At 42.8% G+C, this 16593-nt stretch overlaps 1 protein-coding gene across 2 annotated transcripts in view; it reads left to right on the top strand.

Annotated features, from left to right (window-relative positions):
• The window catches only part of rsrc1 (arginine/serine-rich coiled-coil 1), a 112305-nt gene that overhangs the window by 73035 nt on the left and 22677 nt on the right, over positions 1-16593 (top strand). The gene's annotated exons all lie outside the window — the stretch shown is intronic.

A 16593-nucleotide genomic window follows, 5' to 3' on the forward strand; every position in this document is an offset into this window, starting at 1 on the left:
CGCATTGCACAAAGCATCACAGGATCTCAGTTTGGCTGTTTGACAATGTAGAAGTGCTGATACTGGTTAACTAGAGTTAATTAACTTGTGCACTGTGATGTAACAGGGGAAAACGTGGCTCAAATGTCTGATTATAAATGTTGTTAAGTCTAAATGTTGCTGATTCTACTCAGCATTACTTTTATTACATTTAAAATGTTGTGAATGTGAATGTTGGCTGGGTACACTGTCACACTAAAACAGTTTCCTGGAGCACTTTAAACCCATTATGCATGTTTGTCCTTTAAAGTCTTGTCCAGTGTGAATTATAGAGCTGTCGACAACTTGAGATAACTCCCAGAACCTCACACCTGTCATTTGTTGGGCAGGGTTAACCTCCTCTCCACTCTGTGTGTCTCCTGTATTTATGCACACGCAGCCTCAGACGGCGTTGGTAAACTTCATGGCATAATTCAATTAAGACATTTAACTGGAAGCTTAAAGACCTAGCATTAAGTCGATTGCTTCAATTTGTGTCGGCGCGTCGTGCTGAGTAAATGTTAAACATAATCAAATAAGTTCTTCATGGTTTGAAAACTGTATAGTGTGAAGCAAAGTAAGACTGTTATCTTCAGTGTTTTTAATTAGATTTTGGTCGTCATTGTTGTAAAAACATCATCAGCTGTCATCAGGTAGTTTCATTTACTGGTCATCAATTTTAATAGATGAGGTTTGGAAGACCATTCGTATTTTTAAAGTTAACACAATACATGATTAAACTGAACTATTATGTAAAACCATCATGCCAAAAAATATAGGAATGGAACAATACGAAAAACTGATGGTTCAGTATAAATATATATAATAACAAAAAAAGAGAAAAAGCAAAGAAAAACTTTGCCAAAGTTATGAGGGCAACATTTAAGGTACTCAAAACTAATTGAGTGCCTCAAATAATAGTCAAGTTGTTAACAAGAAAAAATAAACAAGTAATGCATCTGATAAACATAAATGTCAGTAGTACCCCAACATAAGCATCCCCTGACCTTTTGATCATTCCTGACCACCTGCAGCTTTTGCTCCTATATACAATATACGGGCTGATTTAAATGCACCCATGAAGGCCCAATGTAGTGGAAGTCTAGCACTCTCATCATATGCTTAAAAAAAGTATGGTCGCATATCAGCAGCGATAAACACTTTTATGACATTAGTTATTACTTTTGCACAAAGTTGCGCTGCAGAATTTCTGTTTTGTTCACGCAGGTGCATCTAATACATAGTATCATGGTAGATTTCACAGTCCCACAGGGGCATCAGGACATTTCTTGTTGCAATATTGAAAAACCTCATAATGTCATTACATCCCTAGTCAAATAGTTTGGCTTGCTTTCCCCATGATTATTAGTCCAAAACCCAAATGGATTACATTTAGTACGGTATTGGGCAAATAAAAGCAGCAAATCTTCACATTGGAGAAGCACATTGGTATTCTTGCTTAAAGAACTGACACATTTAATCATTGTCAAAATATTTGCTGATTATTTTTCTCTCAGTCAACTAATTGATTAATCCACAAGAGTCTGAATTCTAAAAGTGTCCATTTTTAAGTGTTTTTGAGAGACTGGTCATTCCAGTTCTGCATGCAGTCATTGTTGCACAAGCCCCACGAGATATCATGGTTATTTTAGACTTGAGGCATCATTGTCTGAATCTTACAATACCCAAGATTAGACATTTCTATTCCCTCTTGACACCTCCCTGACAGTGACCTTGTGGTCATTACTGACCAGTAGCCTTGTCTCTCATTTACCTGACTTTCTTTTGAACTAAGCCCATTCTGCAGGGCGTACACGCTCGTGTGGAAGGCCACAGCCTCAAACTATCATCAGACCCTTCGCCAAAGCCTGACCAGGTAGTCATTACTGGAAAAAAGCCTTTGAGTTTTTCACCTTTTTGAAGTGTGTCAGTACTTAGAGAGATAACAATGCTAGTGCCCTTTAACCTCGTCAGGCTCTTCAGCTATGTGTGTCTGTGTGTGTGTGTGTGTGTGTGTGTGTGTGTCTGTGTGTCTGTGTGTGTGTGTGAGAGAGTATGAGTTTGTGTGTTTCCATTTGGCTGACCGATCTTTAAAGTTGCTCACTGGTCTGGTTACAGCCAGGGGATGGGGCATGGCATTGAGTAGTTTCAAATGGAACCAAACTAAGCCTATATGCAAACAAAACCTAGGGAATTAGGGGAACTAAGCTGGCCTGTTCACAGTAACTCCTCGGCCAACGCTGAACCACAGAAGAGGAGAGAGTGAAGGAGGGAAGGGAGGGAGTGAATGAGCGAGGCTCTCTGAATTCTCATGAAGGGCCTGTTCTTTTAATTGTGTTGAACAAAACAACAGGGGCTAAGTAATGGGGTTTTAAAGTGAAGCACATTTGGATAGATTGTGTAACGCCCTGTGTGGGTGTGAGGCGGGGAGCAGAGAGGAGAGAGAGGGAGAGAGACACCGAGGGCGAGTGGGCGGTATTGTGTGGCAAGAACAAAAGGCGAAAGTTGGCAAACGCAGGCACCCACTGAAAAGCCTGGAACCAAACTGGCCGGCTAATTACTGACATGCATTGTCAAGGAGGAGGAAACACAACAAAACCGGGATAAAGATTAATTTTATACCTCATCCTCCTCGCTGTCAGACACACACAAACAAATCCTGTAAATTGAAAAAGAAAAAAAAAACGAAGCAAGCAGATAGAGGTAGAAGGGATCAGAAGGATAAATCTATGGGAGTGTATCACTACAAAGCAGTGCTAGCAAGGCTCCCTTTATTGTGTCAATCCCTCCTCTCAAACACATGCTATAGACTTGTCTTTATGTTTCTTCGCTGTCTTTTCTCACATGCTCCCTTAGAAAGTAAAGAACTTGAGGAGGGGACTATGAAACGAAAAGGGAAGATAAATAGGCCTGGAGTGCATGTAAAGTTGCTGCCATTGTTCATATTTTTAGGTCAGTTATGAAAGAAACAAGAGTCTCATATAGTGCCAAAGGTGGCCAGACTTATATAGAGGCTGCAGTTTGGAAACGCAGAGGGCAGGATCTTGAGTGGGTTGTAATGCAGCGATATCTTGTAGAATAATTTACAAAGAGAGATAAAGAGAGGAAGAGGGAGGAAAGGTGGGAATGAGTGCTAAGATTATTAATATTGTTGTTTGTTTGTTTTTTTTCAGAGAGAGCGCTAACATCTCCTGACATGTTTGTTCTGCATCGAGCTCTTTCAGACTTTGGTCTGCCATTTTTCTCATTCTTTGCTCCTTTTTTTATTTCTCTGTTCTATTTTGACAAGTGTTTCGAAAAACCGCTTGTCATCCACAAACTATGCCAGGCTGGTTTTCTTCCCCCCCTCCCTCCCCTCCTTTTTTTTTTTTTTTTATTACCATGGAGGTTTCACAAGCGTACATCGGCGATTTGGAGATGAAAGGAAGGGAATCATCCCGATTCCTGCCCTGCCACTGAGCCGCTCAAACTCCCTGACAAAGCTGTCAGACTCCATTTTGGCTCCAACTGCCAGAGTAAACTTGCTCTGCCATTTACAATCAACAAGAGGCATCGCAAAGTCCCGCTCCAGCCCGTGTCAGAACTCTCCAACTGCTCCCCTTTTCAGAAGTACTAAAGTGTATTTTCTCCCCTTCTTTCTTTCTCCATAGTATGTCTACTTATATTTCTTGGTTTTTTTCTTCTCCTTCTTTCTTTCTGTCTCCGTTGTGTATCTTCTTATATTTACTCTGGGGTTCTCACTGCTGAGTGTAGTTAAAGATGCTTATAGCCAACATAAGACATGTGCATCAAAAAGACATACTGTACACACAATATTGATTTTGGTATCGTTTGTTTTATCATATTTTCATGGCTTTTGACATACCTTTGATATTCCTGTGATATGCTGCTGCTGTATGGGAAGATTATTAATAGGCTATTGCAAGTTAATTCCATTTATTTTCAAACCCTAGTCTCCTAGTTTTTGGCATCATGTCAAATCATGAATGTGCACAAGTGTTGCGGCCATAAGGGAGTGCAGAGTTTCAGAGGGTCAGTCTCCAACAGCTGAACACAAAAACTGAATGAAATGTGTCTTTTCAACACATTGATAGAAAGCATTCACTTTTATTCAGTTGGCATGCCCACATTCAAAATGATATTTATTTTTTGTTTTCAAAATCAATTATGCAAAATGTTTAATATAGTAATTGTATGTATTAGTCTCCATTCTCTGGCTGGGATTTCACATAGAGACACAGAGGAGTGAATGAAAGACAGAGTTACACAGAGGTGAGGGAGTGTAGTAGGATGTACACAAGGAAACATTTTAGCTCACCACCAGCCTGAAAAACAGCTGGAATGATCAATCAATCAATCAACCAGTCAACAATGGAAAACTAATCTGCAACTGTTTTGCTCATTTTTGTCAAGCTGTTTGCAGCTTCTCAGAGCACTTGAAACTTTTTTTGTGTCAAATGTGATCGTAAACTGAATATCTTTGGGTTTTAGACTGTTGGTTGGATCACCTTAGGCTCTAAGAAATTGTAGCAGGCATTGTTCGCCATTTTGGACATTTCATAGATAAATTATTTCTCAAGACGGTCACTGGCAGATTAATTGAAAATGGCTGTTAGTTGCACTGCTACCATGAAATGTTGAGTATTTTATTATAATGTGTAGGAAAAGAACTGTTTTTAGCTAAGCCCCTTAGCCACATTAATCAGAGCACTTGATTTCAGTGATTACATTTATTTAATTGTGCCTGAGATAATGATTTCCTCTGGAGTTGGAGACTTCAGTCTGAAGTAAGTCCACCACTGATGCAACCGTATCACAGCTCTGCTAGGAATGCCTGATTTGAGTGCGTGTTTGTAATTGTGACGGTTCGTGTTTGTGCACCTGCACCACGGTCACTCTCATTACTTTGAAATGAAATAATTTCCTGCCCCATTTATTCTACCCCGCGCAGCCCAGCCCGTACCATCAGCTCGGCGGGTCTCAGCGTGGCCCAGCTCGGCTTGGAATGAAACGGCGCGTCCGTAATCTCTGTGCCGGCATGTTAATTTTCAAGTCAAAGGGGCAGCTCCCTTTTCATCACGGCGGAGGCTGTGGAATATTCAGCGCGCTGCAGATGTTCATGAATAATGTCTGTGGCCAAACCCCTGGCTGAGGCTGGGGGAGGAGGGATGGAGGGGGGAGGGAGAGGAGAAGGGAAGGGGGCAGGGGGAGGTAGTGAGGCCAGATGAATTACACGTAGGGGGGATCTGACAGGCGGCGTGGAGCTTTGTGATCATTCCAAAGTTCTAATAATCTCTCTCACCTTCTCCATCTCCCCAGTAATGAAAGAGAATAGGTGATTGCACCCCGGGCTATGTTCCCCGCGTAATGACTCCTCCAAAGGCACAGAGCCGCCAAGGAAAAATGAACTTTGAATGAGCGGCGAATTGGCTCTGACAGAGTGATAGACCGTGACACAGATTCTGTAGCAAAACAGACGTAGTGCTAATTGATTATCAATATTTTAAGCAAAGTGATGAAAATAAGCATTAAGAGATGAGAAAGAGGGAAGAGAGAAGGGAGTGCACAACACTACCTTCAAGGGGGGCTGTCATTTGTCCAATCTCCCTCGCTCTTTCTCTCCCCTGTGCTCCTACCCCTCCTGCGGCCAGGCTGTCTCACCCATTTCCCTTTTCCCCTGGTGCCCCTCTCCGCCTGCCCTCTCCCTCTCTCTTGTACTCTCTCTCTGTCTTCCTTCATCATTTCTCATTAGCTGACATTTTGGCGTTAATTGCCAAATCTGTCCCTGAACTTGTATTAATTTTGTAACGCTTTGCTTTATTTATTTCTTCGCGCTCACCTGCATTTCGGTCTCTGATGTTCTGCTGAACCTTGTTATCAGGCCAGCGTTAGTCACCTTGTCCCTCAGAGTGTGTAATTTTGGAGTTCAATCACTTATTCATTTTTTTCTTTAAGAAAGAAAAGAAATCAAACTCTTTATTCAAATACTTTGTTGGCAATGCCAGGCTGTGTCTCCACGGAATTAGAAAGATATCAAAGAAAATGAATACAGTCTTTTAGAGAAGTATTGTATGCACATGAACACACACACACACACACACACACACACACACACACACACCCCACACATACACTCGATCCACCATCCGTGAAGTCCACACCAAAGAGCAGACAGGGACTAGCCGAGACCACCAAGTTTGTGTGTCTATTCTGCAGTGTGTGTTTGTTCCTGTAATGTGGTCAGTTGTGCTGAGCCCTATTGACGCTGCCAGGGTCCCGGCTCTCCTGCCTTTCTTTTCTAAGTGGCCGCCCTTCTGAACCTCCTTGTGTCAGCACTGCGATTAGCGGCTCCAGTTTACCTTTCATGTGCGGGGGTCCTGATAGACTTAGTCCCATCTCCCCCACCGCCACCACCTCCACCGCACACACATGAGACGCACACTCAGTGGTGTGCCATCACAATGGCATCCAACAGGCTTTCAGCAGGGGAACCAGAGCCTATTCTCCACCATTGAACAGCACGCTCAAGTGCATTCACACTGGAATAAATGAACAGATACAAACACATACACACACACACACACACACACACACACACACACACACGAGACAGGCATATTTTTGCACTGACATTGCAGCACATGCACAACTCATTCAAAACAGGATTGTAGTAAAATCTGACCAACTTTTCTGGAAAATACTGAACCAAACATTTTGCTTAATTTGGGAACTACTCACCAGTAATTATATGTAATTAATTATATCTTAGTAATACAGAAAGTCAACATTCATAGGTAAGTGTGACCAGCTTATGAGCATGTCTGTAGTGGTCAGTAGTCTATCAATGGGCGCTTATTTTCAGTCTGTGCACCACTCACAGTTTTATCTGATCAGAGCTCATAAGTGTGCTTCTGAATTAGATCGTTTAATTCAGGAAAGGAAATAACTTTGTAATTTGTAAGTGTTTTTCTGATTTGACCAAAATTGTAAAACATTACAACTATATTGCTGGGGTTGGCTAAATTGACCTTAATCCTTGCAGGCATAATATCACAAATTCATGGAGAGTCTACAACATGTACGGCATGCTTTGTCGTGGTGAAGCTGCATCATGGGGTTGCAGAAGCTACAGTACATGTGGGGGCTGGAGGATGTGTTGGCTTGTACCTGACCAAAGACCTACATTTCAGGGCTACGGTGATGGCATGTAGAAACCCTAACAACTGTGATTGTGGCAATAGAGCAGTTCGTGTTTTCTCCTTGGCGAAGGCAAAATGCTTTATTTGTGATTTGGTAAAGCTATTTCCTGTGCAAACTTTCTGTTGGTGGCAATGATTGCACTTTACCACATGAATGAAATGATAGAATCACAGTAGTTACTTCAGGTATGATGATAATGTAAAACTCATCCATGTAGTGTTGGGTGAAATCATACCCTGAGCTATGATCAGTTCCTGCTCAGCAGCCATACATGGTGTGGCCGCTGGAGCAGCTTGATAGAGAGGCATAAATCAGGTACCGGCAGAGGCAAACCAACCGCTACTCATTTTATTTTTGAATGAGCACTGTCAGATATGAAGTAACAGAGACTTAAACATCTGAGAGCGCGGAGCGACAGCTGGCAGAGAGGTCGCAGATTTGGTGGCAGTGACTGTGGTGTAGCGAAGGCCTTTTGAAGGGTGTGTGACCTTATGTTCTTCTGTTGTAACACTTCTGGCTTTAGTTCCTATCAGTCTGCTCCTTTAGGTCATGAAATGTAAGAATCTGTTCTCTCTTTTTCCGTCTGTGTGTCCACACATCTCTATATGGCTAAAGATCCCCGTGGTCACAAAACAGCACAACATGGATATTTTCACCAAGAACATGGTGACATTCCAGATAAAACAATTTATTATTAATAATTTACGCCAATAATTTATTGCTGCAACAATTGACTTTGGTTTTGTGTACTTCCTCAAAAAAGTGAGAGCAGACTCCACAAGAGACATGTGCTTGCTGGTTGGGTAGCACAAACAAAGTTAGCACCAGTCTGAGCGCATGGCTCATTTTGAAACCCGCCTAAGCTGTCTAAATGTAACTTCTCAAGATGATTTGATGATAACCTTTTTTTTACTTTTAGCTTTTATCTATGACAGGTAGCCCGGCATGAATGGCCAGTGTGGGCTGAGCCTATTTTTAGCATCCTACAAGGGATTTTCTGTAAATGGGTTATCTCCAGCACCTAACACACAAATCTTTTTCAAAGGCTCAAAGATAGAAAAGCATGCAAAGAAGCAGGATAGTGTGTAAAGAGAAAGAGGTTTGGAAAAAGATGACAGAGGAGGAGAGAAGGACATGAAGGAGATGAAAAAATTGAGAGGCATAAGAAGGGGGCCGTGGCATGTGGAGACATGACAGGGTTGAAGTTGAGGGTGAGATGTCATTCAGAGGCCCCAGGATGCTTAATATTTTACTGTGTGATCCCTGCATTATGGATTTGGTCTGATTGCCCTCTCATGACCACCGTTATGCACCTGCTCATCTCAGTGAAGTTCTCATGACAGAACTTTTGTATTAATCTAAAAGGCATGCCCACTCTCCCAACAAGCCAATAAAATAACTGTATGTTTAATGCTAACAGACACACAAACACACATTGTATTGTTGTAATATCTACTGTAAACCCGAAAAGGCAAGAACATGTGCAATTACTCAAACACATAATATTTCCATAAGGACGTTTATGTGTTTAACTTTGTTTGACCTGTTGGTTACTTTATAGAGGCTTTGTTGTTAGCTTTTCTCCTCAGGCTTTTGTGAGATGCCCCTATGTCATATAGATATATATGAATATGTGGTCATTCGTGTGTGTTCCTCAGGTGTGTTTATGTGTGCATGTGTGTGTGCAGCCCATGGCAGTGCGTGGTCCTCAGAGTAACCTCCCTCTCTGATCTCCCTGACTGCTGGAGGCCTCTGCTCCTCCCCAGCTTTTCTGCAGCTCTCCTCTCTGGCCCAGGGTGCGGGGCCTCCATCTCTCTGAGCGCACCGGTGTATCTGCAGAGTCGGGGGGGGTACTCTTTCGCCCTTTGGGTCTAAAGAGCAGGTTGGGGTGCCGGGCCCGAGCCACCCACATGCATCACGAAGACCCCTCTGCTCAGCTGCTTATTTGCTTGCCTGCCCCACATGAAACCTGTTCTCAACCCAAGACCCCTTGTGCAAGGTTTTACCCAAAAGAAGTAAGACCCAGACCCCAGTGCGTTGTCTGGTGTCGAGCGTCGTGGGGTGCCGAGGGGTTTGGAACGTGTGGCTGAGGATTATTGCACTGATCTTCACTCTCACTTAAAACTGAATTGAAAAATGTTTTACTTTGATTCTTAAATCAACTAAAAGGAAGCTGTCTGGTTGAATCCGACACTCAAAGTTATCGTGCTGTCCTCTCCTGGTCAAACTAATTGGTTATTATGTTTTTTTCTACATAGAAATTTTCAGAGATTTAGTTGTTTTGTGCTGTTTTTATGAGGATGAGCTTTTAATTATTAGTTAATATTATATATTAGTTACTATCATATAATATTATTATAGGAATCCCATTTCTGCCATTGCAAAAAATAGGTATATTTTAAGAAGAAATGCTTTTGCAGAGACATTTTGTGTTGAAATTTAGAACAGAGAAAGGTGTTTTGCAGTTTGACAGGACCATGGATGGCAACTTTGGCTACTGATTGAATATCAGTCAAACGAAAAGGTTTTCGCTTTGAGACCTTATATTTATAGAAATCGGCTGCATACACAGTAGGGAGGATGAAGTTTACATCCAATCTACCCTACGTTGGCCTTTGAGTACTGAGATATACAGTAACAAAAATGTGAATTTGAATTGTATGAGTTTATAGTTTTCTGAGAGAACGAACTCTGGACAAAGTTACCCCCTGTTTTTGCTTCACATAAATCTCTCCTCGTCCCTTTGAGTTTGACAGATGCAATCTCAGCATGATCACTGAAAAGGAAAATACAAACATGGAGCCCAGGTGTCTAGAGTTAAGAGGCTGTTTTAAAAATTAATAGAACAAATGTTGTATAAGCAAGGCTCCAGAGTTTTGGATGTTGCTTCTGACATAGTGAGAGGAGGAAGAGAGAGTCTGATTTCTTCACACATTCAACTGAATGATCCAAATTGTCCCTCTGACTTCATGGATAGCATAGTGTAGAGATTAGCATGTCAGTCCACTTTTTATGAAGCTCATCTGCCACAACACACACACTCAGCATGCAGCACTGGCAGCTTGCATCTGGCTCCTTCGTTTAGGCAATCATTCCTCTCTGAAGCATCCATAACACTACAGGAGTACAAGCCCTAATTGATGCGGGCCCCCCCCCCCCAGCATCAGAATATAGCTGTGAAACAAAACAAAAGCTTTTCAGACGATTGGCAATGAATAATTGATCAATTTTGTAAGATATCTCTCTCTAATTGTTAAGTTTGTAAATATTTCATGGGTGGGTTAAATCAACCCGATGACAGATAAAGAGGGCAGCCTGTGATGAAGATCATTCAAGTTCAGGTCTCCTGTCTTTTGCCCGAAGGAATTCAGTCTGTGTGATTTTCACACATACGGCCGCTTAGCGATCACATAGTCACGGCTGAGACACACTGATTTATGTACAGAACTGGTTACACTTTCATGTGTTTTTTGTCGTCAGGAGACTTCAGGCCCAACACAAGTTGCACAATGTCATACATTAACTTCTGCTACAACGCAGGCTTGTCCTTGAATGGTTTTATGCAATCTGCCTCTGAATATTTAAATTACTTCATGTTTAATCTCTGCCTATCCAATCAGGATGCAGGTACATTTGTCATGTTTCCCCCTATCAAATTATACCGTACAGCTACAAGGTCTAGATGAGCTTGGGTCCTGTGCAAACACACACGTACTTCCATTTAAACACACATGCTTAAAAGCAAGGCCTGCTAAAGCAACACAAGTGGGAGACCACTTGTGTTGTCTGTGTGCTGTGCCACCTAGTGGGTGCTTCTGGTGCTGCCTCTACTGATATGTTTAACCTCTCCACCTGCTGTAGATCTCTGCAGTGGTATCATCACACTCCTCCCTCAGATACAGTGGGTTTCTATCAATGGTTAAACTTTTTCACCTGGAGACTGAAAGAAAGCCTTTTTTGCCTCTTCAAGCACTGTATCAATCTTAAGATACTTTGGTCAGGTCAGAAGAAGAACGGTTATTAGTTTAGATGCAGTGACATTCGTAGGGTAGTTTTTAACACATTCACATAAATCACTGTAGATAAAGTGCCATTACAAAGCATGCAAGGCACATGAAAAATAAAAACTGTCCCTGATTTCAGTGTTACCAACCCTTCTTTGTGCCTTCTCACCTCTGATCTATCTCATACAGAACTCGTAACGTGATCCCAGCTTTGTTTGTGGAATCCAGGAGGACGAGTACGCCTCTAATTTGAGCCCATGGCTCTCTGTGTCTCTTGAATATAAACAGTTTGTTTTAGAGCACAAAACTTGTCTCAAATGACAGGTTTGTCATCCCAGAACATTTTACACCCTGGCAGCTGGAGAAAAAAAAGAGCATCAGAGCTGCTGTAAGCAAATGGTGCAAAGTTGAACTTATGTCTGTCAATGGGGGCCTGATACTGTTGGATTCAGTTGCTCTACAAAGTTAATTGTTAATTAACAATTAATCATGGCTTTCATCAATAAATCCATGTTTGCCTTGCACTTAATTTAAAGTTTAGGTTGGGCACCTTGAAGAAAAGCTGTGTGTTGGTAATGTATGTCTGAGGCCCAGGTCTTTCAAAGACCCCATTATTTCTCTGTGGCATTTGAAACCTTCTTCGTGCCATGCGGGACCAGCCAAAGCATCCGAAATAAACGTTTGTGACTTCTAATGGAATTCCTTTCTGACTGTGCTCTCATCGTACGTGGATGGACTTGCTGTCAGTCTAAATACCATGTGTTATGATGCCATGCGTTATTCTCTTGATTGCCAACTAACAGATATAGATGTTTTGACTTCCTCACTTATTTTTAAGATGCATGCAAGAAAAAGTCAACGAAAGATTTGTAGCACAGTAAGTTATTTATCAGTTATTTATCTTTAAAATTAGTCTGAATAAATCTATATGGCGATGGGTAGGGATGGCTACTGTAACTGGGTATGAAACAAGGGCTAAATAATTAAAGACATTGTATTGATAAGCTCCAACGTTACTGGTTCTGATCTCGTAATAGAAGAAATGAAGAATAGATTTCCTGTTCATTTAGGTTACACAAACTTTATGTTTACACCTTTTGTCTCACCAATTTAGTTACTAATTTGCAATAAGATTAAGACGACTTGATGCATTTTCACTATTCCCAGTCCAGAAGAGACACCTCTCTCTCTGAGCCCGACGTTTATGCGAATGACGGGGCCCATCTGTCTCTGCCTCTCTGACGTGCGCGCACGCACACACACACACACGCACACACACACACACACACACCCTGCTCTTAATGGCAATGGCGGAGCGAACTAAACACTCAAAAGTCTGGTTATGTCTCTCTAGAGCCGATGCCGACAATGCCCTTTGCCGCAAGTGCAACAAGTCTTTTGCACGTAATGTAGCGTCCAGAAGAGTAATAACTGAACCCGACACTGTTGATGTAAGCTGAAGGACTGAATTTGTATTGGCCTGTCACACAATTGTTGTTACCATGGTTACAGCTTGCCTGTTTACCCTGATTACACTCATGGGCACCTTGTAAATGACCACCAAAAGGCATTGTTTTGTTTAGGATGTAGGTAGATTGTTTTAACACAGGACTGTTTCTGTTGCTACTCAAGACTGTCCATTTACATGCAGTAGATATGAGAAAGCAAGCAATTTTAATTTAAATTTTTCTCTTCAAAAAGAACCAGTAAGAGTACTGTTGAAGTACTGGATCAATAAGCAGTATTGGTTGTAGTACTATTAAAACCTTAATAATACCCATCCCTTCTGGTGGGCTTAATTTGGTTTCTTCCATTTTAGTCCTTTACAGAGGCACCATGGCACTTGTATGCATTGCCATATTGTCACTGCAATAATATGTTGTTCTGCAGTTGTCAGCATCTCAGTCCCATCACACCTCAGTTAGTGAGCCTGCATGTGTGTCATTCAGCCTCATTGTGTTCTTATGTTTCTTTGTCTTGTCTCTCTGCATGTCAGGTCAGCAAGTCTACAGCTCTGTTTGTCTGCCTGTCTTCCAACACGTCTGTCTCTTATTCATTTATTTATTTATCCATTTATTTATTTATTGTCTTATCTGTCTCTCCGGTATTCAGTGTTGGTCGGAGGCCCGGCTGCCGAGCTTCACTGTAAAGTGCTCGGCTGATTGGAAGGGACATTTTTCCAATGGCGCTGCGCTGCCTCTAATATTCTGTTTGTCGTTGGGTGTGAGGCTGATTTATCACGCCTCCTCTCCTGCTGACATTCAGATTCACTTTGATTGGCGGCTGGACGGAATGACACCCACCACTACCAACTCCGCTATCATCAGTGCGGCGCTCACACGCATGCACAAACACACGCAGTCAAATGTGATGTTGTGCATACTCACAGTCTGGTACACACTGGATACGCATATGCCCATTGCGCCAACAAATACACACTTACATTTCGACATGAAGACATGCCCTGGCATATGTTTACCCACTCGTAAACTCAACACAAACACACAGACTAAGTGGATAACTGTTGTGCTGACCTCTGTCTTCAGCATTGCTAGTTTGTCAGTGTTATATTGAGTTTATTGAACAACGTGGGCAGACTGTTGTTCTTCTGTTGTTCTCTCACCTCAGGAACTCTATAATATGATAGCCCTTCTCACTTCTAATACTCACTGTACCCGGCCAAAGGCCCAAGCTACCACACTCCTGTGTTGAATAACATCTCTCTACGTTTTCTCACCCTCTGTCCCTCCCTTCTCCCCCCAACCCCCCCCTTAATAACTCTATAACTCACCTCAGTCTTAGATTTAATTGCTTATCTGTGTGTAAACGTATTAACCCTCTGCTGTATCTGTTTTGCTGCCGTCCCGGGGGCCCGACAAGCCTCTCTGACTGCCGTGCCTTACATCCAATGAATAGTCCTTCTCTGAGTGGTAATAGGGAATCAGCATCGTAGCAGCAAGCATTGGCGGCGTGTAAGAGATAAATCAGATTGGGGGTCTTGCTTTGCCAGTTTATTGAATCTAAATTGCGTGCGCGCGTGGCCCCCGCCGGCCCTACACGGCCCATCCATCTCCCGGCTGATAATGGAGCGGGCCCGATTCCACCTGGTGGGAGCATTATTACATTTCCCCTCTAACGAGACCCAGCTAATCCTGCCAAGGGAGGAGGACAGGAGAGAAGAGAATGGGAGAGAGGAGTGAAGGAGGATGTTGAGGGAGGAGAAGAAGAAAGGAGAAAAAGAAAGAAGGAGAAAAGAAATGGAAGAGGAGATTCTGTTTAAAAAAAAAAAACGAATTGCAAACATCCTGGCAGCCTGCCTCTCCCTCCCACTCTCCCACTCTCCCTCTTTCTCTCTTTTTCACTTTCTTCCTCTCTGTTGCTGTGCATAAAACATCGTCTAGCGCCATCAGAGCTACATGGCCCCTGGGCCCCTGAGCTGCAATTACACTCATAATCACAATGCGATTTCACTGACACTCTCCGCCCCTTCCTGCTGCAATCCCTCCTCTTTCCCTCCGCCCTTGCAGCCAAGACTGAACGAAGTCTAAATTAAGTGAAAGGCCTCTCCTCTCCCCAACACCCAGCCGTTTATTACCCGCTCTAATAAAAGTCCATCACAGAATTATCCTACAATGAACTGGAGCCACTAAGTTGCCAAGAAATGTACTTCCAATAAGCAGCCTCTGCACACAGACATGCCTATGTTTCTAGATGGATACAGCCATGAGTCTGAACTCTTTTTATATGCTTTTTACAGCAATAATGTTAACAGGCTTTTCATGATCGTGCAACAAAGTGTGTTGCTCTAATGTATTTTTTTGTAGTTTATCTTTTTTTTTAAAGCAGAGCTTCTTATTGATGTAATTAAATCGCATCCCTGGCTCAGCGCTCAGGCCTACTTTCATTGTTTTGAGGGGGCAGGAGCCCCGTGAGGCAGTGCACTGATGAGAGATGGATAAACAGTTTGATTTGCTGCTATCGCCCCCAGGCACAGTGTACTGGAGAGATGAGCAAGAGAAGGAAGAGAAAGCATAAAAACGGGGAGGGGTGGGAGAGGGCAAAACAGAAGGAGAGAAGAGAGAGCGAGAGGATAAGAGAACCTGTTGGGGGAGGGATGAAGGGATAGAGGTGGAGGATAAACATGCAAACAAAAAGAGGCGACAAATCACTCCTGTTGTTTGTGTGCACATGTTTGTGTGCGCGCAGGAAAAGGTTTTTTCTCTTCTTTCTGCTTGTTTGTCTGTTTCCCTCACTGTCAGTTCTTTCTTTTCCCTACATGGCCCCCATCTATCTGCCTATATCTCCCTTTCCCTTTTTTCCCTTGTCTTTCTCCCCTGTCTCCCTCCCGCTCCAGTACAGCTCTGTTTCCTACCTGCCTCTCGGTAGCCCGGAGCTAACAGGGAGCTGAAGCACACAGAGAGGAGTTCACTCACGCACACAAAAAAAACCACTCACAAATACACATCTGCGCACACAAGAAAACTCATGAATGTACTTGCCAAGAGATGCTGAGATGATGCAGCCCATGGTTTGGTTCTTGGCACTGACACACACTCACAACCTTACTAAATTATGATTTTGGTAGCTAAGAGAAATAGATTGGATGCTGTTGATTTGGTTCAGCATGCTCCCGTACACGCACGCACGTACGCACACACACACACACACACACACACACACACCCTAGCTGAGGGAGGTAGAGGAAGGTTCAGTCATCCATGTAGAGTCATTGTTAGTAAAGATGCGGAACCTCCAGACTTAACCAGCCATAACAGCAGTGTGACGGGTTCTTTGTCTACGCCAATTAGTGAACAAAAACAGCTGAGAGACTAGCGCAACCCATGGCCTCCTGCATCCAAACACACACACACACACACACACACACACACACAAAGATGTGTATATTTTTATGTAACGTGTTTGCTTGCAGCGCAAAGTCTAGCACACAATCAGATGCAGAACAAGGAGAGTACACGAAACACACATCACATTCAGGCATCTCAAGTGGTGTAATAAACCACATTCGGACACCCACAGCTGTGCCCTAACACAAACATTCTGTAAGCGCTCACAAACACTTACACCCACTCTTATGTTGTGTAAACTTCCCCAAAACCGTGCAGAGCTCTCACTCTCTTCCTCCCCCTTTGCTTTCCTCCTCTGTTTCTCTCTCTCCCCCTTTTTTCTCAAAGTTTAAACTCATTAAGTGTAATGATATTGGAGACTCGATTTTACATAGCTCACTCATCAACCAAGTGAGATAGCAATAAAGGCAAATGGCTCCGCTGAGGCCCTAACGCTGCAAAATAAATGATGCGCCGCAATGGAAATGTAATTAATTTAGAGGCAGTATTGATAGTCCTGCCATACA

Source organism: Pempheris klunzingeri, chromosome 4 (assembly GCF_042242105.1).
Source record: "Pempheris klunzingeri isolate RE-2024b chromosome 4, fPemKlu1.hap1, whole genome shotgun sequence".
Lineage (NCBI taxonomy): Eukaryota > Metazoa > Chordata > Actinopteri > Acropomatiformes > Pempheridae > Pempheris > Pempheris klunzingeri.